This window comes from Pygocentrus nattereri, chromosome 4 (assembly GCF_015220715.1).
Source record: "Pygocentrus nattereri isolate fPygNat1 chromosome 4, fPygNat1.pri, whole genome shotgun sequence".
NCBI lineage: Eukaryota > Metazoa > Chordata > Actinopteri > Characiformes > Serrasalmidae > Pygocentrus > Pygocentrus nattereri.
This window is the reverse complement of record NC_051214.1, coordinates 49,763,430-49,784,202: the sequence shown is the minus strand read 5'-3', so window position 1 is coordinate 49,784,202 and position 20,773 is coordinate 49,763,430. Positions and strand designations below refer to the sequence as shown.

The following is a 20,773-nucleotide window of genomic DNA, read 5'->3' as shown; positions in this document are numbered from 1 at the left end:
AGCTGGTCATCCTCTTTCTCTTTTACTTTCTACTCTTCCCATTAACGTCTTTCCCAATGAGTCGGTTCTCCTCACAATATTGTCCAAAATAAGAGCTTCAGTGTAGTTATCTGGCCTTTGAGTGAGAGGTGAGGCCTGATTTGTTCGAGGATCTCTTTGTCTCGTTTGCCACCCAAGGTTCTCTCAAAAGTTTGCTGTCCAGCTTTCATGTCCATAAAGAACCACAGTGGAGACCAACTCCTTTATCCTTGTTCTGCTGAGAGCTGATCTGTGTCATATTCCTTGACTGTTGTTTTCTCTGGTGTTAGTAAATGATTAAGGAGGCAGAAGCTGTCCAGCATTTCTTCATCTTCTCCAGCACTGGTAAAGTTAGGATGTGTTAATCTATTTACAACAACATATCAACAACAACATGTCATCTGAATAGAGGTGCCAAGCTGTTTACTTTATTCTGTCCATTGTAGCTCCAGTGCTAAAAAAATAAAAGATAAATAGATAAAAAATAACAGATAACATGGATGTTTTTCTTACTAAATGATCTAAATTTGATCTTTCAATGCAACTTACATTTTTCCATTTTGAGTCATTATATTAGTGTGATTTAGTCAAATTTAAATACTAATGAAAATGGAATATGTTGTGGTGAGCTGTCAACATAGTGAAAATGGTTTATACATTGGCATATAAATCTGTAGTTTGTAATCTAAGCGTAACCGCACATTATAAGCCCTAATAAACAGCAACATAGTACCTACCGACTGAGCTGTACAGTCTTCTTGTGCTGAGAGATGCTGGGGGTCCTGAAAAGTTCCACTGCAGTTCTATGTGCCACCCAGTACTTCAGTACTTCAGTAGTTCAGTAGTTCAGTAGTTCAGTAGTTCACCCGATGCTTTTGTTCTTCTGCTCAAGTTGTCATTATTGCAGTCATTATTTTATCAAGTATCAACGTTACACTTTATTATTATTGATTATTGATTGAGTATTGATTTAGGTGACCTAGGTGATTTACGCACCTCTGATCAGGACTATCTTTTGAATTATTAGGCATTTATGTTTTGAGATACAAAAAAGCAGCCATTACTTTTGTATGTTGTTTACTCCACACTGCACACTTCTACTTTTAGAAGTACTTTTAGAAGTTTTAGTTATTTCATACTTATAACTCAAATTATATTGGACTATTAAGAACTTAATTTGTTACTTAGAAAATTCATGATAAACATGGTTCTTTAGATTGATGGAAAATATGCATGGAATGTGCTATAGACTCTTCTATATTGATCCTTTCAGATATTGATTATAGTGCTTTTTATACGCCTTCTATAATAAAGTGCTACCAAAAACCTCCAATCACCTTTCAGAGATGCTAAGCAGCAGCTTATTTGGACAGATGCAAAACATCTGCATATGTTTTTGTTTTTTGTTTTTTTGTTTATCCCCCCAGATTTGAAGTATTCTGTCAAATCAAATCAAATTTATTTGTAGCGCTTTTTACAGCGGATGTTGTCGCAAAGCAGCTTTACAGAATTTCGTTTTAACAATAATGTAAGAATGTACAGAAACCCCCCCCCCCCCCCGGTGGGCAAGCCAGGGGCAACAGTGGCAAGGAGAACCTCCCTCAGAACTGAGGAAGAAACCTTGGGAGGAACCAGGCTCACCAGGGGGGACCCGTCCTCCTCTGGTCAAACTACCTACGGAGTGATTATACTACTAATATTAATAGCAGTAATATTGGTATTAGGAATAACTAGGAGTCTATGAGAACATCAGTGTAGGGTGGGCAGCTCGTCCAAGGCAGGTGGTGGCAGGTGGTGGCAGCTGGGGCCTGGGCAGCTGGTCTGAAGTGGGTAGCAGGAGGGCTCGGCAGTCTGTCGTCCTTCAGTGTCCAGCCGGACATGTGGGCGATTGTATACTCGGAATTCTTTGCCAGAATTCTTTGAGTGTGTTATAAAGGCTTATTCAGCAAAGAGAATTTCTTGACAGCTACGATTTCCCAAACTGTGTGATTTCTGTAGCGGTCAGTCCAAGCAAGTAATTCGGTTTGAAATTTGAAATAGAAATTTGTTAGAAGGAAAAAAAAAATGCTTGAAAGGCTCAACGTGACGCTGAATAACAACAATTTAGACTGAAGAGAACATTTAGGACCATCCACTTTCCGGCATCTAAACATCATCATCATCATCTTCTTCCTCACCGTTGTCTGTACTGATGAATTGATGCTGAGCGAAACAGATCAGTAATGGAAGTGTGTCCACTCAGCCGTGTTATTTTTAAGGAGCAGTCCTTTCCATGACCTTTAGTATAACACAATAGCGGAGGTGTGATTAGTGTAGGAGAGATTTTCACTCCCCACTGAACGCAGATTACCACATCTGTCTGGCTCTCATTAGCCAACGTCCTTCAAACATCCACAGCACAAGGTCAGCAGCAGCGGAGTCAAAAGCTAAGGGACATCAGCCACGGCTTCTATTCAGCTCCTCCGTTCTGCTGTCGCTCCGTTCTTCACTGTGAAGTAGTTTCTTTCTCATGGTTTAATTAGCTGGAATGTGCTGGAGTGTTATAGCCAACAGAAGTGCAGTTCAACAGCATGTTGAACCCCTCAATTACGGCCGAGCCCTTCTGTATGTGCTATCTGCTTAGGAAAAAAATGGGAGATATGATTTTTGAATCTAATTTATTATAACACACTGGTATTACTGCCATTTTAATGAGCTGTGCTGGGAATAAAAACAGACCTGTTGGCAAAAAAAAAAAAAAACACAAGTTTTTTTGGCCAAGGATTATTTTACACCACAAAAGCCACCTACACTGTAAAATCCTGTGAGAAAGTGGGATGCAGATTTTCGTGAAGGCGGGGGGGCCGGAGTATTTTAGGAGCAATTCAGGATGAGGTCATATCAGGATTTTAAAGCCCAGGTTCAAGTGACTCAGGTTGGTCTTTATGGTTCTTCGAATACAAAACAGCAGCTCATTATACAGAACTACACACAGTGTGGATACACAACACAGTGTGTATAATCAATACACCAGGCAATAAATACATCTGACATTAAAGGCACAGAACACTAAATACACATGATAAATGCACGTGTCACAACTAGACTGTACCTGTACTGTAAATGTGATGGTGTGTTGGTGTGTGTTGCACTGGTGTGAGTGGATCAGACACAGCAGTGCTACTGGAGTCTTTAAACACCTCAGTGTCGTCCTGTGGGCAGCGTCCTGTGGGCAGTGTCCTGAGACCACTGATGAAGGACAAGAGGATGACCAACACAAACTGTGCAGCAGCAGATGAGCTGTCATCTGACTTTACATCTACAAGGTGGACCCACAAGGCAGGAGTGTCTAATAGAGTGGACAGTGAAGCAGCTCTGCTGTGTCTGATCCACTCACACTAGCGCAACACACACTAACACACCTCCACCATGGAGGTACAGTGTCCCTGCAGTGCTGAGAATGACCCACCACCCAAACAGTACCTGCTCTGTGAGGGTCCATGGGGGTCCTGACCACTGAAGAACAGGGTAACAGAGTATCAGAGAAACAGATGGACTACAGTCTGTAACTGTAGAACTACAGAGAGCAGCTATACGGTCAGTGGAGCTGATAAAATGACCAATGAGCGTAGAAGTGATTGGACTTAAAAGGTTGAAACACATTTCAACAGATAACAATAAATCTGACAAATATTTTCATAAAAATTAATCTTTCACTCTGTCTTTCAGTTTATATTGATTTTGAGTATTAAATATATTTGATATTAATGTGCATTTTTATACATATTTTAATATGTATAATATTTATTTTTAATATTTTACATATATAATATAATATAATATAATATTTTACATATTATACATATTTTAATATGTATAATATTATCTAGATATTTTAATATGTAATGTAATTAAAAATAAAGCCTGTCTTGCTGTGTTTGAGTTTAAGCATCTAGCATGAATCCAAGAGGACAGAAAATCAATGCCTTATGTTAACGGTTTATTTTTATTCAGTAATGACCAATAAAATGAATCACCATCAAAATTATTGCATTTTCAGCTCAAAACCACTCCAGAATAACTTTCTGAAAAGGCATCTGAGGAGCAACTTCTTTTCAAAATTACTATATGCAAAATTTACAAAAGTTTGCAAGCACAAGGTAATTTTTAAAATTAAAATTAGTCAAATTCTTAAAGATATTACATTTCTTTTAGCATTTCCATGTCAAATAATAGCATATCTGAGTAACCCAGGTTCTCCTGAAAATAACGACATATGGCATGTGTGACTGTCTCATGGAAATCCTTTAGAATTGCGATTATAATTGACCCAAATATGTTTGCACTCTCAGAAATAAAGGCATGAAACTGTCACTGGGGCACCCCTCTTGTCTCTGGGGTGGTACCCTCCAAGGTACATCTCAGTACTTTTAGTCAGGGAACACAACTGAACCATAATCCACTGAAATTGTATTTTCTACGCTGGACTGACTCCACACACCCCGCCTCGCCTCGCCTCCAGGCTTTTACTCTACTGTTCTGTTTTAAAACATTCGGTTATGAAAAGGTGTGTAAATGCACTTTTCCACTGTGAGAAACTTACATAAGATTCACAATTAGACCTTAAAACCTCTCTTGTACCTTTGAGGGTACATTTACATTGTTTGCACCTTGATTAATGAAACATGTCCTGCAAGGTACCTTTATTTCTAACCGTGTGGAAGTTTTAATGATCACCTGTAGAATTGACATTTGTCTAAGAAACACGTTTGAAACATTTGCACCCAAGTTTTAGATCAAATGTCTTTAAATATTCAGTCCAAACCTTTGCCTTATGCTGTATAAACCATCAAATATAATACAATTTATAGTCTCTGTGGTGGAGTGAGAACCTGGGGGTGGTTTAGTGAACCTGTGAGCGGCACTGTTTACTTTTACATGGATCTTCTGAGAGCGCTGCATCAAATCCTCCTTAGTTCTGGGATATTTTGGGTCAGCCAGTGTAAACCACTGTGAATGACATGCTGTGAATAACAAGACGCCTGTAACTGACATGGTCCAAAACTCCACTACTGAGAATGACTGCTGTTTGGAGGTTCTCACAGAGACTTGGCCTCCAGGTTCACTCACACAGCCAACACAAACTTGCTGAAATTATAGGCTGTGAATAGATGACAAGCGTCCAAAGCACAGTGAAACACAATTCAAAGCTCAGAAGAGCAACCAAAGGACTGTCATCTTCTAAAGCAAGCGTTTACTGTCTCCAGTCCGTCTTCGAAAGTATAGCAAAACGAGACCTCCACTGAGTCAAAAAGCAGAAAACACAGTTAATCTAATATCAGATGTTTGAGTGTTTAGTGCAGGGTTCACAACCCAAATATTAAAAAGAGCCGTTTTGTGCTTTTAATAAAAATCAATCCAACTTGGGAGCCACAAACTTTTTATGTCCATTTTACCATCTTGGCTGTGAATATGTCTCAGTATGTGCTAATGTACCAGTAGAGGCTAAAAATCTAAACGACTGACTTTGCCCTGCTTTAAGCTTTAGCTCAGCTGCTTTTCTCACATCTCTGGCAGGAAACTTTTTCTTAAATGTGGAACAGTTTCTTGTAAAATGTCTCAATATTTGATATTTTCCAAGGCTGAAGTCAGCTTCTCATTCGCCAGATTGTTGTCGGTGTTGCTATGGTGACCATGTAATCTGTGTACCAGTCTTCAGGGTCAAAGGGTGAATTAGCAGTTATTACTTACATAACTCCAGTATTTAAGACCATTTATTGTTAAAAATGTGTTAGAACACAGTTCGGTCTTAGAATTTTGTTCATATCTTTTTGTTGTAATCAAACAGTGATGTTGAGGTCTGGACTCTGGGGTGGTCAGTCCATTGTTCAGCTTCTTTGTTTGATGCGTCTCCTTTTCTCAGTGAGGCTTCTTGAACAGCTACACATCCTTTAATAACGTTTGATGTTCATAACATATTCATTTCTCATTGAGGAAAGGTTTATACATCACAAAGTAAGAAGAAATTAAATCACTTCATAAACTATGAAAATAAAAATGATTCATAATAAATAAAGTACTTATATCCAATTAAGTAATTTAATATTTCTTATTACATAATGAGCATCACAAAACTAAGTCACTAAAAAGTATCATTTATGGATATATGTATAGTCTTAATTCATGTATACATTATTCATATACATTATTAGTGTATATTAAAATATTACATAATTATTAAAGCCCAGTGCCATTTCACCCCACCACTCAGCCCTACCCCCCTGTTTTGTGCATTCACGTCGAGGGGTAGGGTGTCCACATTTTTGGTGAGATAGAGGGGTTGAGCGAAGTGTTAGGGCTTCATGGCTCCACACTCCACTCTTCACACTCCAAACAGGGTGCTATGAGAAAAGAAGAATAAAAGGAGATAGTGGCACAAAAGATCAAAGAAACACACTAATGTGAGTTTTTCTCTGTTAAAAAATGACAATAAGTGTTGGATTATCTTAGTTTAATGTCACTTCAGTGTATTATGGTCCTTTTCTTCATAACAAGCATAAAAATCTGCTACCAGTAGTGCTGATGTCTCGGTAGCTAGCTAATTTTCCCATTACACCCAAAATAGTGCAGCAGTTCTGCCTGAAGTGCCAGAATGTAACTGCTGCTCCATTTAAGGTGGAACAGGAAAATGTGGACAAACAGCTGATTTCAGCTTTGAATACCTCTAATCTAAACGTATGATGCCCTAAATGTAACTAAAGACCAGCAGTGAGGTTGTTAAACTTTACCCCTCTCTGCTCTCACTGCAGGGTCGCCCACAGAGCACCACTAATTGCCTCTTAATGAAGTAATGTTTTTTTTATTTGAGGTTTTTTCCCATTTCGGAGGGAAGATTTCAACCAGTACACCTGATATCTCCAAGGAGCAAGGTGACATTTAAAAACAATGGGTAAAAATGAGAAAAAACCAAAACACTAGACAATTAAAAAAGTTGCTGTTAATGGAGGCCTATTATTATTAGTGTTACACATCTTGTGCTTCATTATTATTCCACTAAGAAAGAAATTGTCCATTTCCCCTCTGAGATGAGGGTGGAGGTGTGAGCTCCAGCTGAAGGCAATAAGAAAGCGATTTAGCACTGCTATTGATGAAACTCAATCGAGTTGGCCTTTGATAAAAGGAACATTCAGGACAATGAAAATAAAGTAGCAAGAGAGCTTGAACTCACGACCTTGAGGCAGAACTGTGAAGTACAGAAAAACACCACTCTACAATTATATCATTCAGAGTTCACTCGTACTTCTCTTCATCCGCAGCCTCGATTTACATTAACTCACCTGAAATGGAATCAGCCTGGGACAATATTTAAGGGAATAAGAGGTGGGAGGAAGTGAACCCTTTACTCTGAAAAAGATGGCAGTGGGTAAGATTTATTTATTTGATATTTTTAACCGTTAAATGGCCAAAGCCCACTGGTGACCAAAGTTCGACTAAACACTTATATAAGCCTAGATCAACCAGAATGCTTTGAAGTCCAAGTACTTATTGAACAATAGGCCTTAGTATGTCATAAGGATTTTAAGGAGTTAATCAAAACTTTAGAGGGCGGAAGTGAGTGATGTTTGTTTATTTGATGTTTGTTAATGACGCCTTTAGAGGGCGGCGGTGAGTGATGTTTGTTTATTTGATGTTTGTTAATGATGCCTTTAGAGGGCGGCGGTGAGGGATGTTTGTTTATTTTATGTTTGTTAATGACGCCTTTAGAGGGCGGCGGTGAGTGATGTTTGTTTATCTGATGTTGGTTAATGACGCCTTTAGAGGGCGGCGGTGAGTGATGTTTGTTTATTTGATGTTTGTTAATGACGCCTTTAGAGGGCGGCGGTGAGGGATGTTTGTTTATTTGATGGTTGTTAATGACGCCTTTAGAGGGCGGCGGTGAGTGATGTTTGTTTATTTGATGTTTATTAATGACGCCTTTAGAGGGCGGCGGTGAGGGATGTTTGTTTATTTGATGTTTGTTAATGACGCCTTTAGAGGGCGGCGGTGAGTGATGTTTGTTTATCTGATGTTTGTTAATGACGCCTTTAGAGGGCGGCGGTGAGTGATGTTTGTTTATCTGATGTTTGTTAATGACGCCTTTAGAGGGCGGCGCTGAGTGATGTTTGTTTATTTGATGTTGGTTAATGACGCCTTTAGAGGGCGGCGGTGAGGGATGTTTGTTTATTTGATGTTTGTTAATGACGCCTTTAGAGGGCAGCGGTGAGTGATGTTTGTTTATTTGATGTTTGTTAATAATGCCTTTAGAGGGCGCCGGTGAGGGATGTTTGTTTATTTGATGTTTGTTAATGACGCCTTTAGAGGGCGGCGGTGAGTGATGTTTATTTATTTGATGTTTGTTAATGACGCCTTTAGAGGGCGGCGGTGAGGGATGTTTGTTTATTTGATGTTTGTTAATGACGCCTTTAGAGGGCGGCGCTGAGTGATGTTTGTTTATTTGATGTTTGTTAATGACGCCTTTAGAGGGCGGCGCTGAGTGATGTTTGTTTATTTGATGTTTGTTAATGACGCCTTTAGAGGGCGGCGGTGAGTGATGTTTGTTTATTTGATGTTTGTTAATGACGCCTTTAGAGGGCGGCGGTGAGTGATGTTTGTTTATTTGATGTTTGTTATTGACGCCTTTAGAGGGCGGCGGTGAGTGATGTTTGTTTATTTGATGTTGGTTAATGACGCCTTTAGAGGGCGGCGGTGAGTGATGTTTGTTTATTTGATGTTTGTTAATGACGCCTTTAGAGGGCGGCGGTGAGTGATGTTTGTTTATTTGATGTTGTTTAATGACGCCTTTAGAGGGCGGCGGTGAGTGATGTTTGTTTATTTGATGTTTGTTAATGATGCCTTTAGAGGGCGGCGGTGAGTGATGTTTGTTTATTTGATGTTTGTTAATGACGCCTTTAGAGGGCGGTGGTGAGTGATGTTTGTTTATTTGATGGTTGTTAATGACGCCTTTAGAGGGCGGCGGTGAGTGATGTTTGTTTATTTGATGTTGGTTAATGACGCCTTTAGAGGGCGGCGCTGAGTGATGTTTGTTTATTTGATGTTTGTTAATGACGCCTTTAGAGGGCGCCGGTGAGGGATGTTTGTTTATTTGATGTTTGTTAATGACGCCTTTAGAGGGCGGCGGTGAGCGACGTTTGTTTATTTGATGTTTGTTAATGACGCCTTTAGAGGGCGGCGGTGAGTGATGTTTGTTTATTTGATGTTTGTTAAAGATGCCTTTAGAGGGCGGCGGTGAGTGATGTTTGTTTATTTGATGTTTGTTAATGACGCCTTTAGAGGGCGGCGGTGAGTGATGTTTGTTTATTTTATGTTTGTTAATGACGCCTTTAGAGGGCGGCGGTGAGTGATGTTTGTTTATCTGATGTTGGTTAATGACGCCTTTAGAGGGCGGCGGTGAGTGATGTTTGTTTATTTGATGTTTGTTAATGACGCCTTTAGAGGGCGGCGGTGAGGGATGTTTGTTTATTTGATGGTTGTTAATGACGCCTTTAGAGGGCGGCGGTGAGTGATGTTTGTTTATTTGATGTTTATTAATGACGCCTTTAGAGGGCGGCGGTGAGGGATGTTTGTTTATTTGATGTTTGTTAATGACGCCTTTAGAGGGCGGCGGTGAGTGATGTTTGTTTATCTGATGTTTGTTAATGACGCCTTTAGAGGGCGGCGGTGAGTGATGTTTGTTTATCTGATGTTTGTTAATGACGCCTTTAGAGGGCGGCGGTGAGTGATGTTTGTTTATCTGATGTTTGTTAATGACGCGTTTAGAGGGCGGCGCTGAGTGATGTTTGTTTATTTGATGGTTGTTAATGACGCCTTTAGAGGGCAGCGGTGAGTGATGTTTGTTTATCTGATGTTTGTTAATGACGCCTTTAGAGGGCGGCGGTGAGTGATGTTTGTTTATTTGATGTTGGTTAATGACGCCTTTAGAGGGCGGCGGTGAGGGATGTTTGTTTATTTGATGTTTGTTAATGACGCCTTTAGAGGGCGGCGGTGAGCGACGTTTGTTTATCTGATGTTTGTTAATGACGCCTTTAGAGGGCGGCGGTGAGTGATGTTTGTTTATTTGATGTTTGTTAATGATGCCTTTAGAGGGCGGCGGTGAGTGATGTTTGTTTATTTGATGTTTGTTAATGACGCCTTTAGAGGGCGGCGGTGAGTGATGTTTGTTTATCTGATGTTTGTTAATGACGCCTTTAGAGGGCGGCGGTGAGTGATGTTTGTTTATCTGATGTTTGTTAATGACGCCTTTAGAGGGCGGCGGTGAGTGATGTTTGTTTATTTGATGTTTGTTAATGACGCCTTTAGAGGGCGGCGGTGAGTGATGTTTGTTTATCTGATGTTTGTTAATGACGCCTTTAGAGGGCGGCGGTGAGTGATGTTTGTTTATTTGATGTTTGTTAATGACGCCTTTAGAGGGCGGCGGTGAGGGATGTTTGTTTATTTGATGTTGGTTAATGACGCCTTTAGAGGGCGGCGGTGAGTGATGTTTGTTTATTTGATGTTTGTTAATGACGCCTTTAGAGGGCGGCGGTGAGTGATGTTTGTTTATCTGATGTTTGTTAATGACGCCTTTAGAGGGCGGCGGTGAGGGATGTTTGTTTATTTGATGTTTGTTAATGACGCCTTTAGAGGGCGGCGGTGAGTGATGTTTGTTTATCTGATGTTTGTTAATGACGCCTTTAGAGGGCGCCGGTGAGGGATGTTTGTTTATTTGATGTTTGTTAATGACGCCTTTAGAGGGCGGCGGTGAGGGATGTTTGTTTATTTGATGTTGGTTAATGACGCCTTTAGAGGGCGGCGGTGAGTGATGTTTGTTTATTTGATGTTTGTTAATGACGCCTTTAGAGGGCGGCGGTGAGGGATGTTTGTTTATTTGATGGTTGTTAATGACGCCTTTAGAGGGCGGCGGTGAGTGATGTTTGTTTATTTGATGTTTATTAATGACGCCTTTAGAGGGCGGCGGTGAGGGATGTTTGTTTATTTGATGTTTGTTAATGACGCCTTTAGAGGGCGGCGGTGAGTGATGTTTGTTTATCTGATGTTTGTTAATGACGCCTTTAGAGGGCGGCGGTGAGTGATGTTTGTTTATCTGATGTTTGTTAATGACGCCTTTAGAGGGCGGCGGTGAGTGATGTTTGTTTATCTGATGTTTGTTAATGACGCCTTTAGAGGGCGGCGGTGAGCGACGTTTGTTTATTTGATGTTTGTTAATGACGCCTTTAGAGGGCGGCGGTGAGTGATGTTTGTTTATTTGATGTTTGTTAATGATGCCTTTAGAGGGCGGCGGTGAGTGATGTTTGTTTATTTGATGTTTGTTAATGACGCCTTTAGAGGGCGGCGGTGAGTGATGTTTGTTTATCTGATGTTTGTTAATGACGCCTTTAGAGGGCGGCGGTGAGTGATGTTTGTTTATCTGATGTTTGTTAATGACGCCTTTAGAGGGCGGCGGTGAGTGATGTTTGTTTATTTGATGTTTGTTAATGACGCCTTTAGAGGGCGGCGGTGAGTGATGTTTGTTTATCTGATGTTTGTTAATGACGCCTTTAGAGGGCGGCGGTGAGTGATGTTTGTTTATTTAATGTTTGTTAATGACGCCTTTAGAGGGCGGCGGTGAGGGATGTTTGTTTATTTGATGTTTGTTAATGACGCCTTTAGAGGGCGGCGGTGAGGGATGTTTGTTTATTTGATGTTGGTTAATGACGCCTTTAGAGGGCGGCGGTGAGTGATGTTTGTTTATTTGATGTTTGTTAATGACGCCTTTAGAGGGCGGCGGTGAGTGATGTTTGTTTATCTGATGTTTGTTAATGACGCCTTTAGAGGGCGGCGGTGAGGGATGTTTGTTTATTTGATGTTTGTTAATGACGCCTTTAGAGGGCGGCGGTGAGTGATGTTTGTTTATCTGATGTTTGTTAATGACGCCTTTAGAGGGCGCCGGTGAGGGATGTTTGTTTATTTGATGTTTGTTAATGACGCCTTTAGAGGGCGGCGGTGAGTGATGTTTGTTTATTTGATGTTGGTTAATGACGCCTTTAGAGGGCGGCGGTGAGTGATGTTTGTTTATTTGATGTTTGTTAATGACGCCTTTAGAGGGCGGCGGTGAGGGATGTTTGTTTATTTGATGGTTGTTAATGACGCCTTTAGAGGGCGGCGGTGAGTGATGTTTGTTTATTTGATGTTTATTAATGACGCCTTTAGAGGGCGGCGGTGAGGGATGTTTGTTTATTTGATGTTTGTTAATGACGCCTTTAGAGGGCGGCGGTGAGTGATGTTTGTTTATCTGATGTTTGTTAATGACGCCTTTAGAGGGCGGCGGTGAGTGATGTTTGTTTATCTGATGTTTGTTAATGACGCCTTTAGAGGGCGGCGGTGAGTGATGTTTGTTTATCTGATGTTTGTTAATGACGCCTTTAGAGGGCGGCGCTGAGTGATGTTTGTTTATTTGATGTTTGTTAATGACGCCTTTAGAGGGCGGCGCTGAGTGATGTTTGTTTATTTGATGTTGGTTAATGACGCCTTTAGAGGGCGGCGGTGAGGGATGTTTGTTTATTTGATGTTTGTTAATGACGCCTTTAGAGGGCGGCGGTGAGCGACGTTTGTTTATTTGATGTTTGTTAATGACGCCTTTAGAGGGCAGCGGTGAGTGATGTTTGTTTATTTGATGTTTGTTAATAATGCCTTTAGAGGGCGCCGGTGAGGGATGTTTGTTTATTTGATGTTTGTTAATGACGCCTTTAGAGGGCGGCGGTGAGTGATGTTTATTTATTTGATGTTTGTTAATGACGCCTTTAGAGGGCGGCGGTGAGGGATGTTTGTTTATTTGATGTTTGTTAATGACGCCTTTAGAGGGCGGCGCTGAGTGATGTTTGTTTATTTGATGTTTGTTAATGACGCCTTTAGAGGGCGGCGGTGAGTGATGTTTGTTTATTTGATGTTTGTTAATGACGCCTTTAGAGGGCGGCGGTGAGTGATGTTTGTTTATTTGATGTTTGTTAATGACGCCTTTAGAGGGCGGCGGTGAGTGATGTTTGTTTATTTGATGTTTGTTATTGACGCCTTTAGAGGGCGGCGGTGAGTGATGTTTGTTTATTTGATGTTGGTTAATGACGCCTTTAGAGGGCGGCGGTGAGTGATGTTTGTTTATTTGATGTTTGTTAATGACGCCTTTAGAGGGCGGCGGTGAGTGATGTTTGTTTATTTGATGTTGTTTAATGACGCCTTTAGAGGGCGGCGGTGAGTGATGTTTGTTTATTTGATGTTTGTTAATGATGCCTTTAGAGGGCGGCGGTGAGTGATGTTTGTTTATTTGATGTTTGTTAATGACGCCTTTAGAGGGCGGCGGTGAGTGATGTTTGTTTATTTGATGGTTGTTAATGACGCCTTTAGAGGGCGGCGGTGAGTGATGTTTGTTTATTTGATGTTGGTTAATGACGCCTTTAGAGGGCGGCGGTGAGGGATGTTTGTTTATTTGATGTTTGTTAATGACGCCTTTAGAGGGCGGCGGTGAGCGACGTTTGTTTATTTGATGTTTGTTAATGACGCCTTTAGAGGGCGGCGGTGAGTGATGTTTGTTTATTTGATGTTTGTTAATGATGCCTTTAGAGGGCGGCGGTGAGTGATGTTTGTTTATTTGATGTTTGTTAATGACGCCTTTAGAGGGCGGCGGTGAGTGATGTTTGTTTATCTGATGTTTGTTAATGACGCCTTTAGAGGGCGGCGGTGAGTGATGTTTGTTTATCTGATGTTTGTTAATGACGCCTTTAGAGGGCGGCGGTGAGTGATGTTTGTTTATTTGATGTTTGTTAATGACGCCTTTAGAGGGCGGCGGTGAGTGATGTTTGTTTATCTGATGTTTGTTAATGACGCCTTTAGAGGGCGGCGGTGAGTGATGTTTGTTTATTTGATGTTTGTTAATGACGCCTTTAGAGGGCGGCGGTGAGTGATGTTTGTTTATCTGATGTTTGTTAATGACGCCTTTAGAGGGCGCCGGTGAGGGATGTTTGTTTATTTGATGTTTGTTAATGACGCCTTTAGAGGGCGGCGGTGAGGGATGTTTGTTTATTTGATGTTTGTTAATGACGCCTTTAGAGGGCGGCGGTGAGTGATGTTTGTTTATTTGATGTTTGTTAATGACGCCTTTAGAGGGCGGCGGTGAGTGATGTTTGTTTATTTGATGTTTGTTAATGACGCCTTTAGAGGGCGGCGGTGAGTGATGTTTATTTATTTGATGTTTGTTAATGACGCCTTTAGAGGGCGGCGGTGAGGGATGTTTGTTTATTTGATGTTTGTTAATGACGCCTTTAGAGGGCGGCGCTGAGTGATGTTTGTTTATTTGATGTTTGTTAATGACGCCTTTAGAGGGCGGCGGTGAGTGATGTTTGTTTATTTGATGTTTGTTAATGACGCCTTTAGAGGGCGGCGGTGAGTGATGTTTGTTTATTTGATGTTTGTTAATGACGCCTTTAGAGGGCGGCGGTGAGTGATGTTTGTTTATTTGATGTTTGTTATTGACGCCTTTAGAGGGCGGCGGTGAGTGATGTTTGTTTATTTGATGTTGGTTAATGACGCCTTTAGAGGGCGGCGGTGAGTGATGTTTGTTTATTTGATGTTTGTTAATGACGCCTTTAGAGGGCGGCGGTGAGTGATGTTTGTTTATTTGATGTTGTTTAATGACGCCTTTAGAGGGCGGCGGTGAGTGATGTTTGTTTATTTGATGTTTGTTAATGATGCCTTTAGAGGGCGGCGGTGAGTGATGTTTGTTTATTTGATGTTGTTTAATGACGCCTTTAGAGGGCGGCGGTGAGTGATGTTTGTTTATTTGATGTTTGTTAATGACGCCTTTAGAGGGCGGCGGTGAGTGATGTTTGTTTACTTGATGTTTGTTAATGATGCCTTTAGAGGGCGGCGGTGAGTGATGTTTGTTTATTTGATGTTTGTTAATGACGCCTTTAGAGGGCGGTGGTGAGTGATGTTTGTTTATTTGATGGTTGTTAATGACGCCTTTAGAGGGCAGCGGTGAGTGATGTTTGTTTATCTGATGTTTGTTAATGACGCCTTTAGAGGGCGGCGGTGAGTGATGTTTGTTTATTTGATGTTGGTTAATGACGCCTTTAGAGGGCGGCGGTGAGGGATGTTTGTTTATTTGATGTTTGTTAATGACGCCTTTAGAGGGCGGCGGTGAGCGACGTTTGTTTATTTGATGTTTGTTAATGACGCCTTTAGAGGGCGGCGGTGAGTGATGTTTGTTTATCTGATGTTTGTTAATGACGCCTTTAGAGGGCGGCGGTGAGTGATGTTTGTTTATTTGATGTTTGTTAATGACGCCTTTAGAGGGCGGCGGTGAGTGATGTTTGTTTATCTGATGTTTGTTAATGACGCCTTTAGAGGGCGGCGGTGAGGGATGTTTGTTTATTTGATGTTTGTTAATGACGCCTTTAGAGGGCGGCGGTGAGGGATGTTTGTTTATTTGATGTTGGTTAATGACGCCTTTAGAGGGCGGCGGTGAGTGATGTTTGTTTATTTAATGTTTGTTAATGACGCCTTTAGAGGGCGGCGGTGAGTGATGTTTGTTTATTTGATGTTTGTTAATGACGCCTTTAGAGGGCGGCGGTGAGTGATGTTTGTTTATTTGATGTTTGTTAATGACGCCTTTAGAGGGCGGCGGTGAGTGATGTTTGTTTATCTGATGTTTGTTAATGACGCCTTTAGAGGGCGGCGGTGAGTGATGTTTGTTTATTTGATGTTTGTTAATGACGCCTTTAGAGGGCGGCGGTGAGTGATGTTTGTTTATTTGATGTTTGTTAATGACGCCTTTAGAGGGCGGCGGTGAGTGATGTTTGTTTATTTAATGTTTGTTAATGACGCCTTTAGAGGGCGGCGCTGAGTGACGTTTGTTTATTTGATGTTTTTTAATGACGCCTTTAGAGGGCGCCGGTGAGGGATGTTTGTTTATTTGATGTTTGTTAATGACGCCTTTAGAGGGCGGCGGTGAGTGATGTTTGTTTATTTGATGTTTGTTAATGACGCCTTTAGAGGGCGGCGGTGAGTGATGTTTGTTTATTTGATGTTGGTTAATGACGCCTTTAGAGGGCGGCGGTGAGTGATGTTTGTTTATTTGATGTTTGTTAATGACGCCTTTAGAGGGCGGCGGTGAGTGATGCTTGTTTATTTGATGTTTATTAATGACGCCTTTAGAGGGCGGCGGTGAGTGATGTTTGTTTATTTGATGTTTATTAATGACGCCTTTAGAGGGCGGCGGTGAGTGATGTTTGTTTATTTGATGTTTATTAATGATGTCTGAACCGAAAAATGGAATTTGACCTGCACTTTTCCATCTCTTGTACACAAATATATCTAATTTCTCTCTTTATATCCTTTTTTTAAGGCTATTGTAATGTTTCCAAACTCATTTCTAGACAATTTTATTTGGTGTAATTCATTTTATATAATGAATCTCATGTGATTCAGAGATCGTTCTCTAACTTCAATAAACAACGTCTACTTTTTTGGTAGATGTAGTTACTTATAACCTGTAAAATCATTTTAAAACAGGGCTCAATAATCTCAGAATCATCTTACACCAATCTGAAAATAGGAACATTTAGTGGACATGAAGTTTTAATTCTGAAGATATAATTTATTGGGGCGGCATGGTGGCGTGGTGGATAGTGCTGTCGCCTCACAGCGAGGAGTGTCTGGGTTCGATTCCCCGGCCGGGGTTCTCTCTGTGTGGAGTCTGCATGTTCTGCGTGGGGTTCCTCCGGGTTCTCCGGTTTCCTTCCACAGTCCAAAGACATGCAGTCAGGCTGATTGGACATGCTAAATTGCCCCTGGGTGTGAGTGACTGTCTGTCTGCCCTGCGATGCACTAGCGACCTGTCCAGGGTGTATCCTGCCTTCTGCACGATGACCGCTGGGACAGGCTCCAGCGCGACCCTGACGGAGAAGTTGCTTAGAGAATGGATGGATGGATATCATTTATTGCATTACAGCATTAGCATACCGTATTAATCTATCGTTCTGAATGAAGAGTTTAACTCGTGAATTGGCCGTGTAAGGAAGTGACCGTCTGCTTCATGTTCTTATCAGTCTAGCAGTGAACAGGTGATCACAGATATTTAACAGTGCTGCATTGTTGAACTTTATTCCTGGCTGAAGCCAACAGGTTCAGGACTGCAGCAGGAGCAGAGCTGCTCTCAGGCCTGGCATCACATTCATCATATTTACCGAGGGCATAAAACCGAACTAATGAACCCACAAAGGCGTCCTTCTGAACAGTTTTACTTTCACAAGCTACAGCACAAGCTCTTATTAGTGCCTCTGCTTCCCCCTGACTTTACTGCCATGCTGGGACCTCTTAGGGGGAGTGGTGGTCCCATAAAATATAGAACATGTTAAAACCTTTGTCTAATGTGGGCTGATTCATTGACTGAATGTGCCTATTAGCCAAACATGTTACCAAGACCTCAGAATCACTTTATTTCACCAAGTGTGTTGCACACATCTGTGACATTAACACACTGAACAAACCAGACAAGGACTCAGACTGATAAACAAGCATTTAAATCAACACAAATACAATAAAAATATAATAAATCGAACAAACAATAACGGACGTGAAAGAGTTGTGTGAATGTCTGTGCAGGTCTGATTAGACATACTATAACTTATAATAATTACTGTATACAGAAAAATATGAGCATCTGTAAAATTTTACAATTGTGCAAATAAGCATTCTCTTTCAGGCGTGTTACTGTAATACAGTGAGGAGTTTGTTGTACTCAATATTGCCTGAATTTCTCATTTTCAGACAGATTGTTTCTTATTTCTAGGTATTTTTGCAGACACTTCTACTCCTGTAACCCTTTGAACATACTAAGGCTTATCACTCAGTAACTCCTGTGACTTCAGAGCAGACCGGCTGAGCTTTTCTCAGCTTATAGAAGTGTGTAATAAATCTTTTCGTGCCATTTTAGGGCTTAATGCAGTGAGGTTTGTATGCATATCGATACGTTTGCGTGTATAAAGCAGTTTTTATGAAGAAGTCAAACCTGCCAATAGAATATGATTGTTTCAATACATACATACTTACATACTTACCTGGCAGGGGCGATACCATGATCACGAAGGTGGTTCACGCAGGGCGAGGATCTGCCATTGCACTTGGGTGGTGCTGACCCTTGCGAATTCCCCAAATGAGGGAATCACGACTGCATAATTTCTGGTAGTAGGGGACTGCGTTCGCGCTCTCCCCTGATGACAATTTTTTTGGGGCAGTTGTGGGCTGGAGGTTAGGGAGCTGGCCTTGTGACTGGAAGGTCGCCGGTTTGATCCCCAGAGCCGACGGTCCATGACTGAGGTGTCCTTGAGCAAGACACCTAACCCCCAACTGCTCCCCTGGTGCAGTGGATAGGGCTGCCCACCGCTCCGGACAAGAGTGTGCTCACTGCCCTCTAGTGTGTGTGTGTTCACTAGTGTGGTGTTTCACTTCACGGATGGGTTAAACGCAGAGGTGGAATTTCCCTGTTTGTGGGATTGAAGAAGTATCACTTAACTAAACTTTACTTAGAACATCTAGAAATAATCTCATAACGTTCTTACAGCAACTTTATAGAAGCTGAGAAATATGGCAACACTTTCTCTCACGCTTCTTCATTAATCAGACAGAAGTGAAGTACAATCCAAAATACTAGACAATTATCTCAGGTAGCATGTTGGTAAGTTCCAAGACATTTGAACTAAACTACACTCAACAGGTTTTGGGTATTAAGTATGTCAAACTCCACATTGCTGTGTAATTATAGTGAAAGTTATATGATGCCAACAGACTGAATAAAGCCCCAGGTTTTACACAGCCCTTATCTGTAAATGAAGCTGAATCAGGGCTGTAAAAGAAGTGATTCTTACTGTGGTTCTACTGGGTTCTCACTACTTACTTCATGAGTCCATGTTCTGTATTTCTTTGTGTTATTTTACTCCACATAACCGAAGTGCTACTTTCTGATTTATGTTCCTGGTCAAACTTGTGACATTGCAGTGAAATTCAGAGTATGTTCACATGTGCCACCTTATTGCTCCACATCATGATGAGCTGTTCTGTGATGTGCATTATTAGTTTATTATCTAGAACCTGTAAGCCATGCCAGTGTCATTTAGTTCGGCTATCTTGATTATCTTCATTTTAGCTGTAATAATCACAGTCTGTGTGGGATATAAACTCCACAGAGTTCCTTTCTAGAACCTGTGAGGCTTTTCAGTGTAGTTTAGTTAAAACGTCTCCGTCACATTACTTTAAACTGTTATCTAGTACTTTACAGTTTGTGCTTAACACTTACCTGGTCAATCCCTAGAATGTAAGGGACTGTGTCACCAGAAATATTAGATACATCAACTAGATTCATTTTCTTAAGTTGCTCTACAGCATCTGTTCTTTTATGGTGTCAGATTTCAACCAGTACATTTACAAACCTTTGCTTCCACTTGGAGACAGAGCGAGGGTGACCCTGATTTCCAGTGCAGATGAACATTTGCAGCACAAAGGGGCTAAATGCCAAAAAATGGAGTTGAATCAGTTTTAGGGACTCTATTAGTAAATTCAAGCTCACTGCAGCTAAGAGCAGATTTTCCCAGGTCAGTAAAGACGGTAACACTTTATTTGAAGGCTACCTACATAAGGGCTTCATAACACATTCATAAGCACTGAATAATGTGTTTATGAAGCACTACTTGAATATTTATTAAGTGCTTATGTCGGTTCTCGCAACCTGACATAAGATGCTTTATGAAATAAATGACATTGTACTGACATAATAAGAATAAATATTGAACATATTTACAGCACTAAACACATTAAAACCCCTATACATAATTACATCAATCATCTGATCCATGCCATGGAGGGAAGAGGGGGGGTTTCCAGGCATATTTCACCTGATATTAATACAATGTCGTCTTAAGAATGCTGACATAAATAGTTCTGTATAGTGTTTTAAATGTTTAGTGCTGTAAATATGTTCAACGTTTATTCTTATTATGTCAGTACAATGTCATTTATTTCATAAAACACTTAAGCACTTAATAAATGTTCAAGTAGTGCTTCATAAACGCATTATTCAGTGCTTATGAATGCGTCATGAAGCCCTTATGTAGGTAGCCTTCAAATAAAGTGTTACCGTAAAGACTCTACAGGTAATCCACAGAGTCTGATAACTACCATTATTTATAGAGAGCACAGATTCAATATCGGCTCGGCCGGGGAGCCACTGTTTCCTCTCGTGCTGCTGAAGAGGACCAACCAGCTCTATCAGTCAGCCTGCAGTGGTCAGTGCAGTAATGCATCTCAGATTGGACTGAGACTGAGAGATTGACGCCTTGTCCACACGTAATATTTTTAAATGTAGCTTTTTCTATGTGTCTTGGCCTTTTGTCCACACACAAACTGCACTTTATGTCCCTGAACATGGACCTTTTGAAGATATTCAGAAACTCTGTTTTCAGTGTTGTGGTGCAGATGGGAAAGCTGGATTTACGGCCTGCATCTTCAGAGCAGGCGCTGGTATCTCCTTTGTTTTGGTTTTGGGCAGTGGTGGACTCCAAATAGTGCTGGTTTTAACATCGTCAGCAGGACTTGTTACATGTTTACTCATTAATGTACAGTAACTCTATCAAAGAGCAGAGGGGTCAGAATGCACTTAGGAGGTCTCTACCAGTCTGACCACCATGGAGCTTCC

At 41.1% G+C, this 20,773-nt stretch overlaps 1 non-coding gene across 1 annotated transcript; it reads left to right on the top strand.

The window, feature by feature from the left end:
• Positions 1-18,135: 18,135 nt before the first annotated feature.
• Positions 18,136-18,299, top strand: LOC119263316. Its single transcript, XR_005130238.1, has one exon. It is a non-coding gene; the product is annotated as a U1 spliceosomal RNA (small nuclear RNA).
• The last annotated feature ends 2,474 nt before the right edge of the window (positions 18,300-20,773 follow it).